The 25,089-nt window shown below is 38.0% G+C and overlaps 1 protein-coding gene across 3 annotated transcripts in view; it reads left to right on the top strand.

Moving 5' to 3' along the window:
- LOC131956887 (angiotensin-converting enzyme) overlaps positions 1-25,089 on the top strand; it is a 111,617-nt gene that overhangs the window by 61,515 nt on the left and 25,013 nt on the right. Inside the window, exon 1 of one of the 3 annotated variants that reach the window (XM_059321509.1) lies at positions 8,121-8,228. The exons of 1 other annotated variant lie outside the window; for it this stretch is intronic. The gene's annotated coding sequence lies outside the window, so the exon portion shown is untranslated. Of the gene's footprint in view, positions 1-8,120; positions 8,229-9,439; positions 9,489-25,089 lie in introns of those variants that run through there. One more of the 3 variants, XM_059321510.1, reaches the window with a different exon arrangement.

Here is a 25,089-nt window from a genome sequence, read left to right as displayed (position 1 = left end):
GGTAAGAAAATAGTAATGATTACCACTGAGTCTTGAACGATTTTCGACGCCATGATTTATTTATGGTTGTTGGAGTTACAAGGTGGTGTGTCATTGGTAATGGGGAGGGGGGGGGGGGGAATTCAAGGCATCATTTTGTAGTGTGTCAATGGTATGTGGGGTAATTCAAGGCGTCACTTTGTAGTGTGTCAATGGTATGTGGGGTAATTCAAAGCGTCACTTTGTAGTGTGTTAAAGGTAGGTGGGGTAATTCAAGGCGTCACTTTGTAGTGTGTTAAAGGTAGGTGGGGTAATTCAAGGCGTCACTTTGTAGTGTGTCAATGGTATGTTGGGTAATTCAAGGCGTCACTTTGTAGTGTGTTAAAGGTGGGTGGGGTAATTCAAGGCGTCACTTTGTAGTGTGTTAAAGGTGGGTGGGGTAATTCAAGTTAGGTGAGGTAATTCAATGCGCCACTATATAGTGTGTCAGTGGTAGGTAGGGTAAGGTAAAGAGTCATGAGGTAGGTTTTGTCACGGGTAGGATTTAGGTATTACTTGGCGGGGTGTTAGTTCTTGGTAGGTGTGGATCACTGGCTATTTCATGGGTCACTTCGTGTAGGGATATAAATCACCACTGCGTGGTGTTAAAGTTAGTTAAGGAGTTAATTATGTCTCATATCACGTGATTTCACGAGTACCGACTTGTTACGTATATATATATATATATATATATATATATATATATATATATATATATATATATATATATATATATATATATATATATATATATATATATATATATGTATATATATATATATATGTGTGTGTGTGGGTGTGTGTGTGTGTAAGTAAGTGTGTGTGTGTTCGTGTAGAAAAATGACCAACATTTAAATGTAATCCAATGATTTAAGTTAATTTTAGTCTAACATCAACTTTTATCGGTTGATATTTCCGACTTTCGCAACAATTTTCCATCAATATTAAAACTTCCTTGCGTCCACTCCCCGCCCTCCACAAACAACGCATCACATTAAGCCGAGGTTAATCTGTTTTTTTTATGGCAGATATCCATAGCTGACATTTTCATTAGACATGGATCGGCGTGGTTTTATCTGGCCACTCGATGTCAGTCAGAGGAAAACTGACATGTCGTCATCAACATATGGAAGAATTTTTGCCGGTGTGTTTAGGAATTTGTTTACTTGGTGGGTCGCGTGAAGTGATAATTGGAAGTTGCTGATGGTGGAGGTAGTTACGATTGTGTGGTGGTGAAGTATGTCAGTGGTTAGTGTCAGTTTGAATTCTGACCTTATGTCAGTGTTGTGTGTGATGTTATACGTGTGATGCTGTGTGTGCTGTTGTGTGGTGTTATGTGTGTGTTAAGTGTGTATTATGTGTGTTGGTGAGTGTAGTGTTGTGTATAGCGTTATTCTTGTGATGTTTGTAATGTTGTGTGTAGATTTATGTTTGTTGTGTGTGATGTTGTGTGTGTTGTGTTATGTGTGTTGTGTTATGTTATGTGTGTTGTGTATTTATGTTATGTTACGTGTGTTATGTTGTATGTGTTGTGGTATATGTGTTGTGTTATGTATGTTGCGTTGTGTGTGTAGTGTTATATGTGTTGTGGAATATGTGAAGTACTGTGACTACGTATACATGTACACATAAATAGCAACATGCACACAATTAGTGCGACTTTTACAGTTTGTGTGGTCAGCCGTAGATTAATGTGTGGAGAACTGATTACTGTGTTATGCTGAGTATATGTATAGTGCTGCTACACACCAAGGTGTGTAATGGGTCAGTAGCAGTGTGCGTATCTGTATGTGCCTCATGTAACTGGTAGTACTGTTATAAAGTGTACAGTACTTTCAAAAGTACTTCGTGAAGTACTGATTGCAGTACTGCGTGTATTTACAAGCATCTTGCACTATTATCCTCTAACAGATCGCGGCTATGAACATTCCTTTGTCGTCAAAGGGATGTTTGCGAAGGGTGAGAATAAAAATACTCTTTTATTTTAAAGTTTCGCCTACTTAAGATCCCCACCTACGCCTAATTAGCAATAATTTAGTTTAATTGATGGCCTGCCGTAGTCGTCGATAGTCTAAAGCTGACTAATGTTCAATCATATGCTGAAGTCCTGACGTCAGCAGCTCAAAACGGTGAATTAATATACGCATCACGGGGAATCTATTTTAAGCTTGTGTTTATAAACAAAACAACGCCGCCATTCATAAGTTCAACATATGACGTTTTTAGTTATCACGAAATCTAATTTTAGCTCAAAACTCATTGACGAATTGCTTGTTTTTAATTGGTGTACTATTTTAAAAATCTCGTCAGTATATTTTTTTTAAAAGTTAAAAATGTTAGCTACCCTTGTAGTCGAGTGGTTCTCTCCCCTAGTTATTTAACATCAATCGCCGGCCCACCGCTAAAGCACCCGCCCTCAGCAAACAGGAAACCGTGATTCCACGCATGACTCGGAATCAAAGAAATCAATTTCTGCTCGAATACAGACCTACCGAAATGACTTCTGACTTTAGAAATTGAATACCATAAAATAAAATATAACAAAAAAATCATCTAATATACTTACTTTTCCATTTTAACAAAGAAAAAAATATTTTTTTTCAGCGGGGATTTTAATCAAGCTAATAGAATTCTTGGTTGTGATTTTTTTTAAATCTGGGAGAAATGGTATTAATGTTGAATGTTGTATACACACGTAGTGTATGCGGTAGACGGGAGTTGATCGCAAGCTAGACTAGTATTGTTTTCTGATTGAAGTGTCTGTATTTGGAGATATATTTGAAAATATCATCTGTTTTTAATTTCACACAGAAACCTAGAAACGCACTGACAAGGTATGTGTACTTATCATTGTTGTATTGTGGATAATGTTGTAATTTTAACATGCGTGGGTGTTCGTATGTGAAGGCTTTTCTGTTAGTTCCGATAAGTAAATAGCCAATCTGTAGAGTTAATTTGCTAGTGAGTTAACTAATTAGCTATTAAAAAGGTGAAAATTACTTATCTTTCCTGATCTGTCGGTCCATGTGGTAGATGAAGTAGAGTTCAACTGTTTCTGTGACATAAGTGTATAAAGTGATAGTGTGGTCAGTTCTATGTCAAGCGGCCTTTATTTTCCCTTACGTGAATCAGCTAGTAGACCCGTGTTGACTAGCTAGTAGACCCGTGTTGACTAGCTAGTAGACCCGTGTTGACTAGCTAGTAGACCCGTGTTGACTAGCTAGTAGACCCGTATTAGACAAGGTCCGATCCAGAAATTCGATACTCTAACTCTATCAAATGTTCATTTAAAAAAAAACTATCTAATTAAAGCTTTTGTAGAAACAATTAACAAGTAGGAGTTTCAGAACATTGAATTAAGCAATATTTTCCGTTGTTTAATTAAAATCGCCTATAAGAATCCCCCGCCCCCCGCCCCCTTCGCGACATATGTAGTCTGTTTTCGAGGAACTCAATTAGTCGTCACATTGCCACCCCCCTCCATCCTTACAGACATTTAAAAATACAAGTAAACAGACACCATTGACCAACGCCAGACAGGCTATATATACCTTCTGACATTTCATCAATTCGCTAATATCACTTCACTGTATACATTTCAACATTTTCGAAATGTTGTCATTTTCATAATGTCTCCATCGTATTTTTTTTAAAGTTATAAGTTACCATTACTAGAAGAGCAAGCTAAACGGTTATATATAGATAGAAATATATTATAAGAAATAAAAATATAAGAATAATATTTTACAACTAAACTTTATCTTGATGATGATCCTAAATGCTAACATTTAAAGAAAACTTTAACTTTACAACTCTTAACGGACATAGTCGGTTTCGCTTAATCGGGACATCGTGGTATTTTCCCCCAATTAGGCGGTTGGCTCAGATATGTGATATTTATAAATTTAGGCCTATATGTAGAACTATAAGATGACGTGCTGGTTTCACGTGGTTTTAATCAGCATACATCAGAGATTATTGAGACGTCATTTTCCAACATGAATGCGCGAAGATGCCAAGTTAAGTTCTATAGCTAAAGCTCTTCTCGCTAAGTCGAGGAGTCTTGATTAACGGAGTCCCTCCATTTAGCTGCGATATGTGTCATTCTTAGACCATGTACCTTCCCTGGGGTCTTGGGTCCCACTAGATTAGAACTGTGAGCCACGCCTGTCCTGGAGAATTACATTAGTTACCAGAACAATGATCAGATGCGAGTATACTCTATGGGCTTGTCCTGCAATTTGGCTCAAATCAACGGTGTCCAAGTTACAGGTGTCCGAGTTAACAGGTGTCCAAGTTAACAGGTGTCCAAGTTACAGGTGTCCAAGTTAACAGGTGTCCAAGTTAACAGGTGTCCAAGTTAACAGGTGTCCAAGTTACAGGTGTCCGAGTTAACAGGTGTCCAAGTTACAGGTGTCCAAGTTAACAGGTGTCCAAGTTACAGGTGTCCAAGTTACAGGTGTCCAAGTTAACAGGTGTCCAAGTTACAGGTGTCCAAGTTACAGGTGTCCAAGTTAACAGGTGTCCAAGTTAACATGTGTCCAAGTTAACAGGTGTCCGAGTTAACAGGTGTCCAATGTAAACGGTGGTTCGATTAAACAGGATCGAATCTATATAGTGTGGGCGGTTTTAGTCTTCCGATTCTAGCAGTATCTTCACTCCATACGGAACAGTATCTTCACTCCATACGGAACAGTATCTTCACTCCATACGGAACAGTATCTTCACTCCATACGGAACAGTATCTTCACTCCATACGGAACAGTATCTTCACTCCATACGGAACAGTATCTTCACTCCATACGGAACAGTATCTTCACTCCATACGGAACAGTATCTTCACTCCATACGGAACAGTATCTTCACTCCATACGGAACAGTATCTTCACTCCATACGGAACAGTATCTTCACTCCATACGGAACAGTATCTTCCGCCCCCCCCCCACACCACCCATAGGGAACAGTATCTTCCGCCCCCCCCCCCCACCCCACCTCATACGGAACAGTATCTTCCCCCACCCCACCTCATACGGAATAGAATCCTCCGCCCCCATCCCCCCCCCCTCATTCGGAACAGTATCTTCCGCCCCCCACCCCACCTCATACGGAACAATATCTTCCGCACCCCCCACCCCACCCCACCTCATACGGAACAGTATCTTCCCCCCCCCCCCTCTCATACGGAACAATATCTCCCCCACCCCACCTCATACGGAATAGTATCCTCCCCCCCCAGCCCACCTCATATGGAACAGTATCTTCCGCCCCACCCCCCCCCCACCCCACCTCATACGGAACATTAACTTCTACCACCCCCCCACCCCCATACAGAACAGTATCTCCCCCCCCCCCCCCCTCCACCACACGTAGCAGTGTCTTCTCCCATGCGTTGTTCTTGTGTCTTACTTTCTACTTGTAAGAAACTTATGCGTGATAAAAAATAATTACCGATAGTGTCATTAAAGCGTCTATGTCTTGATTTTTCAACTAATTAGTTTGACGTCAAAAGCGATATTAAAACTAAGCAATGTGACACTATGTTAAGGGGGGGGGGGGGGGGGGGAGAACTGGAGAACGGGGTAGGAAAGTTTTTTTTTTAATCTGATTCAGTTAATAGATGCTAGTTTATACAAAGAATAACTCATGTAAGGACCACACACAAATCATGTAGGGACCACACAATAATCATGTAAGGACCACACACAAAAGATCTAAGGACCACACACAAATCATGTAAGGACCACACACAGGACCACACACAAATCATGTTAGGACCACACACAAATCATGTAAGGACCACACACAAATCATGTAAGGACCACACACAAATCATGTAAGGACCACACACAAATCATGTAAGGACCACACACAAATCATCTAAGGACCACACACAAATCATGTAAGGACCACACACAAATCATGTAAGGACCACACACAAATCATGTAAGGACCACACACAAATCATGTAAGGACCACACACAGGACGACACACAAATCATCAAAGGACCACACACATCATGTAAGGACCACACACCATACCCATGTTTGTAAACAAGGGCATTAACTCTTCCAACTCCGTTGTGGATAAAAAAAAACAACCAGCCCTGACCTGATTACCGACCTTGAATTAATTAACCATGACAACCTAATTAAATCCTCGTCACGTCTTACATGACTTTATCACAGTCAACTCAAACAAGGGCAGACAAATCTTGTACACCGGAAACGGTTTCGGGACTATTTTAAGCCACCTTACATTTCCGAACCGTCTACCAGCAGAAAAAAAGTACAAGAAAAAAAAAACAAATTAACGTAACTTCACGCGTGAAGTTAAAGTTGACTTAAGTCAAGAAAAAATGAATAAATGTGCTTTTATGGTTGTTTATTTAAAATAAACCAGTTGACCTGTTCCAAAATTAGTTGGATAATTTTATTTCTAAATACTTTTGATGAATGTGTTCTAAAAAAAGAAAGTTGACAGTTCTAAACAAGTTGGATGGTTCATTGGATGCCTGAAAGAAACAGTGGTTGTATACACAGTTAATTGTTAATTGTTTTTTATTCTTGGCTTACACTAAGTTTGCTAAGTCGTTTGAAAACATCACGTCAGATAAATACTTGTATGCTCATGGTATAAAAGTAGACATAAAGGGGTAATGGAAGTAGGGTTTGTTACTGCAATTTTAATATAGTGTTATTTCAACGCGTCGGTATAAGACTATTTATGTGTCCATGATGATATCTAAGGACAGCTTAAACCCTCAGAATTTATTTTTTTGAAATATGACAACGTGGGTGTAGATATTGCAAATGAAGCAGAGTTCAGCTGTTTTTGTGAAGTTTAGCATACGTAAGGATAGTGGGATCAGATGCATTCAATATAATATTTACCCCCCCCCCCAACTTGAGTCAGGTACTCATTAAAGCTGGGTGGACTCAGGTGTGTTTCTACTGTGGTATCCGAACATTTCAGCTAACATTCATGCGCTCTATCCCACTCCCCTCACCACGCCGTCACCATACAAAGCTTCCATTTATACCTTTAAAAAAAATGGAATTTTAAAGTGCCACTCCGCCCACTAAAAAACCTCCCACACACTCTTCAAAACCTTGTAAGAAGAAAACACCATCACATAAAATCGATATACTAATACAACAGCGTCCCAGTTATACCAGCTGTTTAGCTGACGACATAACAAAGGTAATTTACTGATGATAATAAAAAAATATCCAGTCATCCTGTTGAACAAATCATCTTGGCTTGAATCTCTGATGGCGCAGATAGTGGCGACACCTGGTGTGTGCAATACCTCAGAGCAGTGGCGTAGCGAGGTCGGGTGTCACCAGGTGCGGCAACCCCCCCCCCCCCGTAAGAAATATATATATATATATATATATATATATATATATATATATATATATATATATATATATATATATATATATATATATATATATATATACATATATATATATATATATACATATATGTGTGTGTTTGTGTGTGTGTGTGTGTGTATATGTATTTAATTTTTTTTTTCTTCTGGATGTAAAGGTAACATATAGATTATTACGTTTCTCAACCTATTTTTTTTTCCTCAGGCATAACTATTGCAACGTTAAGTTGATGTAACCCCCCCCCCCCCCCGTCAACGCAACGGTGATTGCTTTAAACTGTGCTAAGATAATGCATCTATATTCGGTTGTAAATTCAGCTGGATGTTGCATGTTTCCTTTATCAGGTTTAGGTAATGGTGTCACCCCCCCCCCCCCCCTCCTCTGCCCCTCTACCCGTGTCGGGATTTGTCAACTTTGCTTTTAAAAGACTATTTCATTCACTCTAATTCATCATTTCATGAAGTGAAATTATCATATATTTTGCTATATTTTGCCTTGGTGTCACCCCCCTAAATGGTGTCACCCGGTGCGGTCCGCCCCCCCCCCCCCCCTCACTTCGCCTCTGCCACATAGCCTGTCCCGTTAGCCGTACCAGTCAAACGTCATCAGCACGGAGGAGGCGGACGATAGGTGTGAAAAATCAATTACCCCGCAACACGTGACCCGCCGACCTGAACCAATGGAATTCATCCTCTCAAGAACCGTTCAGTCGTAGCGGTGTCACGCCCGCCCAGGGGACTTAACTCGTTTCTAAAAGCCAGGGGACTTAACTCTTGGAGCGGCGGAACTCTGGGATTATACCGCTTTAAAGGTCTGGTTTTTGTTCAACTTTTAAAGCTAATGGCTAATTAAGCGGGGGAAATTAATTAATCTTAACCAATTCTCATCAATTCGTTATCGAAAACTGATTTTAATTGGAAGTTAATTGAGAAATATTTTTTTTAAAACTGGTATAGATCGATTAGCCACACTCATACGATTACTTGGTATCGAAGGTAACAATGAATGCTTAAATCTCAACGTTTTATACAGTGTTAGGAGAGAAGTTGCTTGATAGTTAGGTTTACTGTAACGGCTACTGTGCATATTAAGGTTAAATTATTTTGGCGATACTAAAAACAACTCACGAGAATGTGCGTATGGCTAACTGATAAGTACCGAGATTCTTTTTTTTTTTTGGGTGGGGGGGGGGGGGGGGGGTGCGTATGGGTGGTTGAGTACTGCACGTGCAGGCAGTGAAGAACCGACAGGCGCCTGGTCAGATGAAGTGAGGGAGGGGGGGTAGGGGACGACGACTGAGCATTGCAAGTAAGGACACAAAACACATTTACATACACGCTAAAGTTTAAAAAAAAAAAACCAAATACATTTTTTTTTGACCCGGCTGTTTCTAGAAAAGTGCAAATTTTTCTATCATCCGGGCATAGGAAGGCGGGGTGTGGTCACTGTTTTCCAAATTGCTTCGGGTAACCATTAGAGCTGGGTCGACTCAAACCAGGGAAGATAACTCGAAACTTGAAACCACCCACGTGACAACGCCAACACCAAGGGGCCATAACCAACTTGTCTTATAGATCACTCAGTCCACTTTACTCTAGACTCCCCACTCCTCGGTTTTACAACTTAGCTAGGCCTTGCTCAACCAAACTCACACCCCCCCCCCCCCAGGTCCCACTCCTTGCATCCACCACTCCCCAACCCATTGTTTTACTACTCAGCTAGGCCGTGCTATACGAAACAAAAATCCCCCAAAGACAATTTTATGCTCCGTGTCACGTATTACCTCCCTGCCTGACGCTGCTCCTGCCTTCACTAATAGCCTGACGAAAAGTCAATACCGTGAGTGTAAGGGGACACAACCCGCTTAAATCTTGTAAGGGACGGAACTCATACTTATAACAAATACTTCACGAAACTCTCTTTCTGGATCAACGCCCATATGCATCTGGTGGCGTATAGTGATTTATGGTGAAAAATATTATCATTTGATCGATCGCATGTCACGTGCGTCGTGACGTCATACTGTTATATTATCTGCTCACGTATTTATAGGAGTACGACCGAGCAAAAGGTGAGTAAACTTTGTTTCAAAATACGGAAAACTCTTTACAATTTATTTACAGAAACCATTGAATAATTGATATTTTAAATATTTTTTAACCTGCTGAAAAAGTCGAAAGTTTATTTATAGATCTATACCAGGGGTCAAAATAAAAAAAAAAAAATAAAAAAAAAAAATTTAACCAAATACATAGAGAAGGCTTGCATATATATATATATATATATATATATATATATATATATATATATATATATATATATATATATATATATATATATATATATATATATATATATATATATATATATATATATATATATATATATATATATATATATATATATATATATATATATATATATATATATATATATATCAACGTTTGCATTAACATCCCATCTACTATAAAAAACTATTACAGTCTGAGTTTTTACAATTTTGTTTTAAAAGGCTAAAGACATTGTTTTTGTACAGTAACATTCAATTTGTAGCATCCATAGTTAGAGTGTCACACGGCATAACAACTGACGGTTTCACTCTTACCCCTCCAACAATGTCAATTTTTGGTTTGACGTCTCCGCTCACCACTATTTTGTAAAAATTTAAAAGAAACTAGATACATTTTAAATTAAATTTTATGATGTTTCGAATTGGTGTCACCTCCTAAATTGTGTCATATATATATATATATATATATATATATATATATATATATATATATATATATATATATATATATATATATATATATATATATATATATATAATAAATGTATATATTTATGTTTATGGTTTATGGTGTGTGTATGTTTGTTTGTGTGTTTGTGTGCGTGTGTATATGTGCGCGTGCTTAAGTGTACTTACGCACCAGCCTATGTATGTGTGTGTTACCTGACGATGCGACAAGCTTAAACTCTTGCATTACGTATAATAATTTGCACAGCTGGTGATAAATAATTATAGTCCAATGCGCAAGGAAATGACAAAAAAAACTTTTTGTTTGAAACGCGATCAGCTGGTCTGTTGAGATCGATGCGAATTTATCGTCTGCACGATCAGGTGATACAGCCATATGTCGTAGCTCGTCCGAGTATGCGTTTTATGTAACTAACATACTGCTGTATCAGAGCAGCACTCTATCCGTCGTATTAAAAACTAGGTCTAACACATCGATAAAATTTAACGGAGAGGGGGGGGCAGAGGCGTAGCGACCCTTTTCGGCGCCCGGGGACAAACTTTCGAATTGCACCCCCATTATACTTTCGATTTGCGGCCTCCCTCAAACATATGTCCCCCCGCCCCCCCCCCCCCACCCCGTGCTTTCCTTTGGGGGGGGGGGGGTGCTGGTAGTTTTGTGACATTTTTAACAAAAAATGTGATAATTGCTCAATTGTTCAAATATAGAAACTTTTTACAAAGTAACCTAACTCACACAAAAATTGTGCAGATGAAGTAGATTCAAACTGTTTCAGTGAACTCGGCATATGTATGGATGGTGTGGTCAGCACTATGTCCAGCCATCTTAACTATCCTTCACGTGAGTGAGCCATTGCTCACGTACGTGATGCGGACATGAAATGAATCCGAACTCGAAATCTTTTTAGTTAGCAGTAGAACGCTCTAGCATTCGACCACGCCGTCCCTACAATTGTAAAATCAGTAGGATATTAATTATTATTTTACCCGCTTCTGCGACGAATCGAACATATCTAAAAGTGTAAATCCAACTCCCCCCCCCCACCCCACACACATACATGTTGCTCTATAATTAGAACACCATCTGAACCTTACAAATGGACCATTCTTCTCCTGCAGATAACTCACATCTGTTATAAAACCTGCTATAATTGAATACGCGTGCAGATCTACTAAACGTTTTTATTAATTATAATAATATTTGTATATGTGGCATTCTATGACTCCCCCCCCCCCCCCCACTCCACTTCAACCTCTCATCCCCTAACATTTTTTTTTTTTTATCCACATGTAAATAATGTAATGTTCTGTACTGTATAAATTACTGATATGCTTGCCATTTCTCTAACAATTTATACACTTAGATTGTTATATAAGCAATGTGGTTGTTATGTAAACACTATAATTGATAAATAATTACTGTAATGACTATATAAACACTGAGCTTGTTATATAACAACCGTGATTATGATGTAAACATTGTGATTGTTATATAAAAACTGTAATTGTTATACGTAAACAATGTTTAGCTCGCTCCGTACGTTGCTGGTTTTATTTCTTTCATCTAGAGTTACCGTACTTTGTCTTATGCCGGCAGCAAATCCATGTTTTTTTTCTAACTCGAAAATAAAAATAAAAAAATTAAAGAACCACGTTTTTAGCGATGCTATTAGTCCATTTGTAAATCTTATTTAATAATATTTATTAAATTAAATAATGAACACGTTTAATTAAATTAAATGTTTTTGGTGTAAGAAAATGTTTACATTTTTTTCATAAAAGATGTATTGATTCGCAGTTAGGAGCAGTGGAAGAGGCAATTAAAGAAATAATTAAAAACTATCTTTAATTGTTTCGTGAAATAACGCTCTTGTGCTTGACCTATCCCAGAGCAGACGTACGCCGACAAAAAACGTGACTGGCCAATCTGGAATTGTTGCACGCGCTCGGACCTGCGGCTGTCGTGACGTAACGTGACGTCAGTATCGTGTGGCGTGGAGTCTAGCCTGTCGCAGCACACTGATGTGCTTAGTGTGACTGGACTTGACTTATTGTCTGCAGTTGACTTGCTAGCACTTTAAAGACATAAAACAAAAATATGACCTGACTTGGGTCAATGTGACTTGGATTAAAATAGTTTTTTTGTTCCTTTCATGATGTGACGTAATTGGACTTGACATAATATGACATAACGTGAGGTGACTTTTGAATTTAATCGAGTGAGATGTTATAACTTCGCCTGTCTTGACTTGTGATTTTTACAGCGTATAACGTGACATGAGATGACGCTTTCACGACTCGACACGAAACGAAATGGTTTGGCTTGATTTGAATTTATTTAATTGACATGACATACATAACATACTTGACATACATGACATACATGACATACATGACATACATGACATACATGACATACATGACATACATGACATGCATGACATACATGACATATATGACATACATGACATACATGACATATATGACATACATGACATACATGACATACATGACATACATGACATACATGACATACATGACATACATGACATACATGACATACATGACATACATGACATACATGACATACATGACATACATGACATACATGACATACATGACATACATGAAATACATGACATACATGACATACATGACATACATGACATACATGACATACATGACATACATGACATACATGACATACATGACATACATGACATACATGACATACATGACATACATGACATACATGACATACATAACATACATGACATACATGACATACATGACATACATGACATACATGACATACATGACATACATGACATACATGACATACATGACATACATGACATACGTGACATACGTGACATACATGACATACATGACATACATGACATACATGACATACATGGCATACATGGCATACATGGCATACATGACATGCATGACATGCATGACATACATGACATACATGACATACATGACATACATGACATACATGACATACATGACATACATGACATACATGACATACATGACATACATGACATACATGACATACATGACATACATGACATACATGACATACATGACATACATGACATAGACATACATGACATACATGACATGACATACATGACATACATGACATACATGACATACATGACATACATGACATACATGACATACATGACATACATGACATACATGACATACATGACATACATGACATACATGACATACATGACATACATGACATACATGACATACATGACATACATGACATACATGACATACATGACATACATGACATACATGACATACATGACATACATGACATACATGACATACATGACATACATGACATACATGACATACATGACATACATGACATACATGACATACATGACATACATGACATACATGACATACATGACATACATGACATACATGACATACATGACATACATGACATACATGACATACATGACATACATGACATACATGACATACATGACATACATGACATACATGACATACATGACATACATGACATACATGACATACATGACATACATGACATACATGACATACATGACATACATGACATACATGACATACATGACATACATGACATACATGACATACATGACATACATGACATACATGACATACATGACATACATGACATACATGACATACATGACATACATGACATACATGACATACATGACATACATGACATGACATGAAATGACATACATGACACGACACGACACGACACGACACGACACGACACGACACGACATCAAATAAATTACTCGCCGAACAGATCTCCAAACCATCGATTTCTTTCACCTAGTGATTTTGATCTGGATCAATTAAATAAAGTGTTTCGCAGCTGGTTGCACATTAGTCTAACGAGGTGGGGTGGGGGGAGGTAACCGTGTCGCTCCATACATTACATATGAAACCGCAAGGATCTAAGTTCTCACAGTTAGCTACCATCAAACAACTTTCTGCCATATTTACTCTTTTGATGAACACTCCCTTGTATACGATGCCGTGTCTTGTTCTCGTGTTCTCGGTTCCACTGCCACAGAGTTCACGAGGATGCTGTCGAGTGCTGGAACTGTTGTGATGTTGTGAGGATACTTCCGGTGCTTGGAGTTTATCCGGGGTGGGGTAGGGGGTGAAGGGCAGGGTTTCTTTCAGGCATTTTTTCATCCGGAGAGGCACTGAAAATTAATTAATACTTGATAATCTTCAAATTATATAAATCGTCTAGTGTGTGTGTCGGGGGTGGGGGGGGGGGGCAGTTAGAGGGTGGGGGTGGAGGGCTTTGTAGTTAGACGAAGGACCAAGACCTTACGTATCAAATATCTTGTTTAACTATTGAAGTCACATGCGTACTTGAATGTAAAAAAATTGATCTGATCAGCAGGTTGTCGTTTACATTAGCTCTACGATGATGTTTTGCTTTGATGATTTAATGTTTTGTATTCGTTAAATGTTGGCGGTTTTAAAATACATTTTATTTTGAATTAAAAAAAATTAATCAACTTTTTTTAATGCAAAATCGTAAATTAGTTTTTAAAATTTTAATTCAAATTTTTTTCAATTTTAATTAATCAAATTAATTATGTTAGCATTCTCTAAAGTAAATGTAGAAGAGTTAACTTTAAAGAGAGTTGAGGTAGAATAGTATAGTTTTTGCTGAGGTAGAACAGTATAGTTTTTGCTGAGGTAGAATAGTATAGTTTTTGCTGAGGTAGAATAGTATAGTTTTTGCTGAGGTAGAATAGTATAGTTTTTTCTGAGATAGAATGGTATAGTTTGTGCTGAAATAATATGGTATAGTTAATGCTGAGGCAGAATAGTAGTTTTTGCTGAGGTAGAAGGGTATATTTTGTGCTGAGGTAGAAAAGTATAGTTTGTGCTGAGGTAGAATGGTATAGTTTGTGTTGAGGTAGAATGGTATAGTTTGTGTTGAGGTAGAATGGTATATTTTGTGCTGAGGTAGAATAGTATAGTTTTTGCTGAGGTAGAATAGTAGTTTTTGCTGAGGTAGAATGGTATAGTTTTTGCTGAGGTAGAATAGTATAGTTTTTGCTGAGGTAGAATAGTATAGTTTTTGCTGAGGTAGAATAGTAGTTTTTGCAGAGGTAGAAAAATATAGTTTTTGCTGAGGTAGAATAGTATAGTTTTTGCTGAGGTAGAATAGTAGTTTTTGCAGAGGTAGAAAAATATAGTTTTTGCTGAGGTAGAATAGTAGTTTTTGCAGAGGTAGAAAAATATAGTTTTTGCTGAGGTAGAATAGTATAGTTTTTGCTGAGGTAGAATAGTAGTTTTTGCTGAGGTAGAAAAGTATATTTTGTGCTGAGGTAGAATAGTATAGTTTGTGATGAGGTAGAATGGTAGAGGGTAGGGGTTTCCGTTGAGGGTTTATGGTTTGACAAAGGGTGAAACACTGCACAAGACGTTTTGACAACGAAGGTATGGGTGTGAACAGACGAAGTTTACCTTTAAGTGTTGTACATAAGGGTGAAACTCTTTACATTTTATGTGATCGTTGTTTCGATTAATTTAAAAGTGATTGGGCTATCTATCTAAATTAGGAGGGTTAGTCTTTCACATTCGAACCTTGGGGTTAAAAAGTTATGTTTTCCCCTCCACCGATTCTCTCTCTCCTCCCCCCCCCCCCCCCCCCCTCCCCTGAACATGTAAAACCAAACCGTTCCGTCATCTGTCACGTTAATATCACATGTATTAACGCCCCCTACCGTCTTCCCGTCGGCCCACGAAAATCACGTGACTGGAGAGGTCAAGGCCGTCTGTGATCACAGTGCGAGAGAGGGCATTGTAAGGCTTTGTTAGAGGTTGTATTTAAACAAAATTGCCGGTAACTGTCAATCTTTATTTAGACGGCAAAAAGACAAGCTGATTCGGGGTGTGACAAACTAAAACTTTTGGGTGTAGGCTCGGTGTGAATAAAATGTATTCCTCTACTTTAACTTCTACTTTTTAAACAAATGAATAATATTTTATGTGCAATACCTCTACACGTATTTAACCGTTTGGTATGTGTGTATGTGTGTGTGCGTGGTTGCGAGTGTTGTTTGATTGTGTGTTCATGTATGTGTGTTTGGGCATATATGTTTGTGTATGTGTTAGCTTGTGTATAGTTTTGTGTGTGAATGTTAGTGTGTGTATGTATGTGTGTAGGCTATCTATGTGTATTTGTGTGTGTGTGTGTGTGTGTGTGTGTGAGAGAGAGAGAGAGAGAGAGAGAGAGAAGGTGGGTGTTTGAGGTGTTTTGATACTAGTTTATAAATACCGTCAAGATTTATGGTGAAAAAAACTGTACATACTGGATCCTGTAATGTGACACATTGTAGGAACAGATACTTGACATCTTCGATACTGCACTCCGAAAGTACGGGAATAATCGAATACTCGAGTGACCCAATACTGCATTCTAACAAAACGTTTTTGATCGAGTACTGGTCATACTGAATACTGCACTGCAGCCGTAAGAACCGATACTTTATATATTCGATACTGGTCATACTGAATACTGCATTGTAGCCGTAAGAACCGATACTTGATATATTCGATACTGGTCATACTGAACACTGCATTGTAGCCGTAACAACCGATACTTGATATATTTGATACTGGTCATATTCAAGACGCCACTGCAGTCGTAAGAACCGATACTTGATATATTCGATACTGCACTCTGACACGATCCCATGTTAAACAGACTGACAGGGAGATCTGTCATCAACACAAGGTCACCAGACGACCTTGGTGACGTCTGTATAAGACCTTGAGTCTGTTTCCGTGACAGACACTACATCCAACAAACACCAACAATTTGAAAGTAAAAGTTGCCAGAGTTACGTTTTCTTGTCGTAAGTCTTCAATCATGTGACACCGCTCATGACTTCATTGACGTCTGCTACGTGAGCTGTTTTTCGAGCGAGTTGCACTCCCTAACTCTACACAATAATACGTTTTCCAAATCCTTACAATAAGTACATCCAGGGGCGTAGCGAGGGGGGGGGGCGGGGGGTGCGGACCGCACCGGGTGACACCATTTAGGGGGACGACACCAAGGCAAAAAATAGCAAAATATATAGAGAAAAACTTGAGGGGGAGGTGCAAATCGAAAGTTTGAGGGGGGGGGGGGGGTGTGCAAATCTAAAACTTGAAAGTTTGTCCCCGGGAAGGGTCGCTACGCCTCTGGGGGGGGGGGGGGGGGTGACACCATTAAGTGCCGCACCGGGTGACACCCGACCTCGCTACGCCACTGAGTACATCTACTACGTGACGTAACTCTAAGTAAAAAGAAACGACATGAAAAAAAAATGACAAATTTTCCAAATCCTTACAACAGGTAAAAAAAGTAAAAAACGACTTAAAAGTCCACCGGAAATCGTGGGTTTTGTCTTGTACAGGATTGACAATTCTTGTCTGCTGACTAAAGACATTTTTATTTCAACGTGAAAACCCGAAAAATTCCGTCGTTAAGTGCAGACGACAAGCGCGAAATCATAGAACATTCCTAGAAGAAAAAATATCCCGGGTAAAATTGTTTTCATGAGTAAACTGAAACGAGTCCCTAAAACTTGTATGCTTTACATAAGTAAATAAAACAAAAGATAGTTCTGTAAATCTCACTGTAACAAGCTTGTCTTCTTAAGGACACATATTTTAAAAAGTTTTTTTTATATGGATTTCAGCTTTTGTTGATATTAGTCGTTAATTCTATTAGGTTGTTTGTTTTGAGTTTAGATTACTTTAAAATTAATGTTAGTAGCTAACTCACTGTCGCGTCAAGGTTAGTATAAAGAGGGTTAGTCCTAAAAGATAAGGAAAATATTGTGTAACTTTATAAGACGCACCTAAGTTACGTGCGCACGTTAGCGGTTTTTTTTTTTGTTTATGTCCAAGTTTGTGTGATACTTGCATTGTCATCGGATCTCAACCTAGGGCTAAAGTTTGAAAAAAAATCGGTTCGGTAGAAGTGGATGAAATTTCGTTTAAACATGACATACCGACAACAAAACTAGAAATCGAGTCAAATAAAAAAAAGTGTAATAAGCATTACACGTGGCATGGAATGCAATTAGTGCCGCTAATGACGGCCGATACAGATTTAATCAACACGACTTCAGAGAACAAACAAGTTGCGCGGGTGTGCGTGAGGATGGGGGAAGTCGTAATTTTTTTTACTGCCGGCAGGTGGCATTAAAGTACACGGCCGTCACGTGGTTAGCCAGATTTAAACAGCGGGGGGCGCTGAGAGGGTTAATAGTCCGATCGTTAACCCTCTCGGGAAGCTGGCAGCGTCCATGTTTGTTCGTTGTTCTTAATCCACTTTCCTCTGTTTGTTTGGGGTCAATGACTCTACTTAATCTACTTTCAACTCGATCCGTCTTCCGGTCAAACAACAGTTGGGATCTAGTTTAGTGATTTGCCTAATTAGAACTAATTAAGATGTATATTTAACGTTAAAACGGCACCGTGACGTCGTATACTGTGTAGGCAGCGCCATAAATAGCTGACCTTCAACGTGATCACAGAAAGATGACTCGATAAAGAATCATAATTAAGATGACACCAAAAATATGGCAGCATTAAGATGACACCGTAAAAATTGCATCATTAAGAATTGGTCATCGGGAGATGAAGGTTAAGGTTATTTTTTACACGACGATTTTTAGATTTTAAAGCTGTTGTTTATTTGAGATTTAAACGTTACAATTGTAGATGTAAAGGGTAAAGAGCGAACTGCAGCAACATGCGAAATTTTCAATATCCATTGGGAGTCTTCTTAATCCCAGTCTTGGAGGCCCATGGGGGTCTTCTTAACCACAGTCTTGGGATCTTAACACCAGTCTTTGGGATCTATGGGGGGGGGGGTCTTCTTAGCCCCAGTCTTGGGGATCCATGGGGGTCTTAGCCCCAGTCTTGTGGTTCCATAGGGTTTTGTAAACCCAAGTTTATGGGATCCATTGGCGTGTTCTTAACCCCATTATCGGGGTCCCATCAGGATATTCTCAGCCTAAGTCTTTGGGGGTCCATAGGGATGTTCTCAACTCCATTCTCAGGAATCCATTGGGGTGTTCTTAACCTTAATCTCGGGGACCAATAGGGGTGTTCTAAACCCCAGTCTTATAACACCCCCATGAATAGGCCACAGCTGACCGAAATATGTAGGTGACTGTTTTATATTGTCTCCGTTTTTTTTAGCGTTGCTCAACATAGAAACGCATCTGAAAGTAAAATCAGAGACATTATCACGATCAACGTAACTTGTAATTTGAAACAAAAAACCAAACCGATAATGTCAACTGTATAGAGTGATTCGACATTTATATGATTGCTCTATGACTCTATGATATGGGATAACTAGACGGTATTGTATTTCACACAGCGCAAACTACAGTTTTAATCAAGCAGAAGTGGTAATATAAACTACGCGGAACTAAACTAAACACAAAACTGGTAAAATTTAAACTGGGAGTAGGTAAGTGTGGGGTGAGGGTTTTATAATATTTATTCCAAAAATAACTTGGATTTCTACGTGGTGATGTATAAATAATAAAAGAATTTTACCATCTATATTTAGCTGTTTTCATTATGTGTAAAATAAAATAATATATTTAACTTGAAAAGTAAAGAAGTTTCTGGTGTTTTTGAGATTTTCCCTAATACGACATGGTTCATTAATAAACTTTTAAAAAGTAATTAATAAAGATATAATAAAATTTTAAAAAGTAATTTGTAAAGATTTAATAAACATTTTAAAAGTAATTTATAAAGATTCAACAAACAGTTAAAACTAATTTATAAAGATTTAAAACTCATCAGCCTTTTAATTAAATAACAAGCTTCCGTCCTAAAATAACCTGCACTAATTGTAGGTATTTTTCATGCCGCGGAGTGAATAGTGTCGTTGTGATAGGGTTTTTAGGTGCGAAAGATTAAATACCGTGTATGGTATCGAATAGATTTTAATTGTATGTATTGTATCAAATGTATCGCATGTTGAATTTCATGTTATTTAAAAATGTTTGACTTAGTATCGAGTAGTTTCTGACAGTATCGTATAAAATCAAAAGTTTAGCATGTTATTTCAAAATGTTTGACGTGGTATCGAGATATCAAATGATACTGATATTCGTTAACTGGTATCGATTCCTACGTAATGGAGATAAAATGGTATATTTTGATATTGAAACGTATCAAATAGTAAATTAATGTATCTATACTAGTCTATATTGTATCAGAGTAATATTGGCCTATCAGGTAAGTCCCTATGGACCCAACTTAAACAGGTCCCTATAGTCCCAAGTTAGACGGGTCCCTAATGTCCCAACTTAGAAGGGGTCCCTAAGGTCCCAACTCAAACGGGTACCTTAGGTCCCAAATTAAACAGGTCCCTAAGGTCCCAACTCAAACGGGTACCTTAGTTCCCAACTCAAACGGGTACCTTAGGTTCCAAATTAAACGGGTTCCCAAGGTCCCAACTCAAATGGGTACCTTAGGTCCAAACTCAGACAGGTCCCTAGAAAATTGATTAAAACAAAAACTCAAGTCTTACACAAGTTGTTGTGGTGCTAATGAGCGTTTAAACCTGATGATAATGATGGATTAAACCTGATGATAATGATTGGTTATAATTGATGATAGTGAATGTTTAAACTTGATGATAATGAGTGGTTAACCCTTTAGCCCCAAACTCCCTACTACACTCCATTTAACATCAAATTATCATACGACCACAAACTGACAAACAAAATAAGCCTTGCATGCGATTATCACTGTGTTCAACTCAGTAATGGCTAAACAGACAACGTGTAAGTTAATCCAACACGTCATACTGTACGGGATGTATCAGCTTGTTCGCTACAGATTTATTAAACAACCGCACCCCACCCCCACCCCCACCCCAACCCACCCTCTAACGAAATGAAAAGGGCTATTTTGTTCAAAAGCGGTAAACGTGAGACTTCTTTTATTTTATTTTTTTATTTTTTACATATTTAGTGAACCCTACATACTACTACGTAGATTATCGGTCAGTATTTTGAAAAGTAGAAAACTAATACCTAACTACCATTTTAGTGCACCTCTTATCTACAACCCGTGATTGTATAAGGAACAGATTAGCTTATCTTCATTGTGAGTTTGTGGATTCATCTACAAGACAGATGCCATAAAAATCGGCAAATCCCTGTAGATCTATTCCTTCAGGGAGATGAGATGCTACCGGCTTTTGTTCCCGATGATTTGATTAGTTCTTTCTATGGCGGCCGGACACAAAGCCCTAGACGGTGATTGGGCGAATATTTTGTGAATCCAGTCTCTGTATTTAGATTGGTAATTCGTTGCTGAATGATTTACCCGTGTTGATGTCGTTGATAATTCTTTTGTTTACCACTCGTTTGTTGACTATCATTTTCTTGCTTGTATTTTCGTTAACGATTATTTATTGGACGTTACTGAAGATTTTAAAGTTGACCGTTTTGTTTATATATTGACCATTTCTAAAGTAACCACGGTGACGGTTTCTGTATTGAACATTGTTCAGTATTTATTAAGAGGACATTTATTTTAAGCATGGCGACTTTCCTAATTCGAAAATTACTGACATTATTTTATTGACTATTTATTTACTAACCTCCATTTTAATTTATCATCTCCTAAATCAGGGGTCTCCAAACTTTTCAGCCCGAGGGCCACATTAACTATCAAATATAAGTTCGGGGGCCAGAGTTTCTTCCAGGCATCTCATTGGGGTGGCATTTTTCCGCAGCCACCTACAACAAACATTTTTTTTCCGTGGACTAAAAGATCTCCGAGGGCCGGATGAGATGAACTCGCGGGCCGCATCCGGCCCGCGGGCCGTAGTTTGGAGACCCCTGTCCTAAATGAATGTATGTATTCAATTTAGTTATAATACTTTAATGAAAATAAAATTAGTTAACATATATGTGGATAGTATCATCTCTATCGCAAAATAGCAACAGACTGATTTTTTTAAAACGTGTAAGAACATAGAGAAACACAGGGTAAGTCTGTTGTTCGGGAAAAGGATACCTTCCTTTAACCATTCCCTTGGTCAGAGTTTGAGTGCTTGTTTTTAACCGGTCGTGGTTTTGTGTCTCTGACTGTGTCCTCGCTGTTCTGATTTGATCCCTGTCGTTGGATTGACCATGGTGTGTCCAGTCCATCCTACTATGCTCTGTTGTATTTCTTGACCAATAGGGTTTTGAGTGGGTTTCCCTAAGTGACCACTAGTCGAAACTTCAAAGGTATCCCAAGCAACGATAAAGGATAAGGATTAGGAAACAGGTTTAGAAATGGTACCCTACATTAGCCCAAGAGTAAAATTTATTTAAGCGAAAAAGATAAGTCAAGCATAGCAAAACGATGTACATAAGCAACCGCCAGGGCGCTATGTTCCAACAAAAGAACGTGTGATTGCTTACTCCAAAAGTCCCGAGTTAAAATCCCGGATAGTTAGTTTGGGACAGCAACCCGTCTAGGAGAGAATACTTTAAAAACAAACAACTGCTGCCTTGCCGCTTGTTCTAAGTAGCAAAAAAAAAAGCGGACTAAAAAAACGGAGTAAAAAAATCGACATGCCATACAGTGCATGAAACGTTAACATGTTATACCTAATCGTGTTGGACAAAATCGCGCCCAACATTACATTTAAGAACGAAGAAGAAGAAAAAGAATAGCCCGACAAACATCAGCCGTAGATATACAATTAGCAAGAGACGAACTTTAGACAGAACCAGACGAACATTAGCCGTAGACGTAGAGACGAACACCCTCCAACACCCCCAATGAAAACACCAGTGTAGAGATAAGTCAACGTCACACAACTTGACATTGGGGACGTCAACCTACAAAGCCCCGGCTCCCAGGAGTTTCATTCATCCGCGTTTTTGTGCGGGCGGGATAATATGCAAATATATGCTAACTAGCAGGTAATTTCAAGGTAATGATTATCCCAAGCGTACTTAAGTATTTTGTCTAAACGAGGCACGCAGTCGACGGGCGATGATAAGTTTTACATCTACAATTTTTTACTTCGGCGTGACACATGTTCACTTTGAGTTACGTTTTTTTTTTAATTCCCTGCAAACCCGTCTCTTAACGTTTTTATAGCCTTTTTATTTTTTTCCCTGATTATGTAAGGAAGATATAATTAATGTGAAAATAAAACCCGACTTTTTTAGTGCTTGCGTTATAATTTAAGTACAGAGGTGTAGAAGTAGAGTAATTCATTTAAAGAAAAGCATTTCATTGATGACTTGGATTGTGTATGTTCCTGTGCTATTTATATAGCTAGTTGAAAAAAAAAGAATGAAATCAAGGGTAGGTAGATCGACTGGAGTTATTGGTTTATATTGGCTTTATACCGTGAGCGGAATAAAGTTACAGGTAAAAAAAAAAAAAAATTGGTTTTGCTAGGAAAAATAGTCATTGATAAAAAGTCAAAAAGAAAAAATTTATCGGGAAAAAAGTAACAGAAAATAAACCGGGAGTGATCTCCCCTAAACTTTCTCGAATATTCTTATATAAAACAACAGGGGATGGTAACTCGGGCTATAGACATGATTTTTAATCCATTTTAAATACTTAAAGTTTAAAAATAGAACAAAAATCTCGTAGACAAAAGAATTGCACACCAAGTGAACGCCAAATAAAAAAAGTGCATAATAGTGCGCAATATTATTAGTACTTTAAAATTTTACATTAGTTCTTTGAGAAATCGGAAGTAGCGTAAATTACTACTTCCGGTCAATGGAAATTACTCAAAAATTTAACAGAAGGTAGAGAATTAGATCTTTTACTTACGTGTGAAATTTCATTTATCTATCTGAAATAGTACTCAAGTTATAGGCTTTTGACAAATTTAAAGTAGAAAAAGTACCACTTCCGGTTATCGGAAATCGCTCAAAAGTTGATACGGATCAACGATTTTGATAAAATACTTAAATATGAAATTTCATCAACCTAGCTGTAACGGTACTCAAGTTATCGTGTTTACACACGGACAGACAGACAGACAGACAGATAGACACACACACAGACATACGGACAGAATTGCAAAGCCCAGTTTTTCAGACTGGATTACGCATAAAACCTCTCAATTTTGATAAATCTGGATTGATAATTTTTGCCCTATTAAAATAAGTCCTCTATACTTCGGATGTGACGAAGGACTGAGGTGTAATACGGTGAAAATTATTAAAATTTCAAGTGATTTTTGTGCACGATTACAATACTTTATCTATACTTCGTATATACGAGAAAGTAAAAAGGCTAAAAAATCTTCTAAGAAATATTTTGATTTAACAATAATTGTTGAGAGTTGTAAAATTTTGGGTGTTAATTAATGTGGGTAGTGTTTTAGCGCAATTTCCATTCTGGAGAATTGCGTTTATTAACCCGTCATTTCTGGATGTATGAATGTATGGATGTATGAATGGATGGATGTGTGTTCGCAGCTTTAAGTCGTATCTCCTCCTCAACGAAGCAATATCGAGGACTAGTTCCAAAAGCAATTATGTTAAGCAAGTTACGAGGATGATAGTGGGCCAAAAAAATTCCGGAATTCCTTCCTGGATTTCACGGAAAAGCCAAAAAGCTCGAAAAAAAAACAGTTTTTGGCTCTTATCTCGGCAACCAGACCACTTAGCGACTTGAAACATTTACCAATCGATTCCTGCCATAATTTAAAACAATATTGCCGAAGAAAGTTTTCAAAAATATTCTTTCGTTCGGTCACAAAAAAATTGTTAAACTTACATTATACATAATATACTACAGTACTATATAGCAATGTGGACCCAATTAGTAGGCATGTTTATCCAAC

This window comes from Physella acuta, unplaced genomic scaffold, assembly GCF_028476545.2.
Source record: "Physella acuta isolate Inbredline_101_S28 unplaced genomic scaffold, ASM2847654v3 ptg001183l, whole genome shotgun sequence".
In the NCBI taxonomy this organism is placed as follows: Eukaryota; Metazoa; Mollusca; class Gastropoda; family Physidae; genus Physella; species Physella acuta.
The sequence above is the reverse complement of the archived record's forward strand: the minus strand, read 5'-3'. Positions and strand labels throughout refer to the sequence as shown.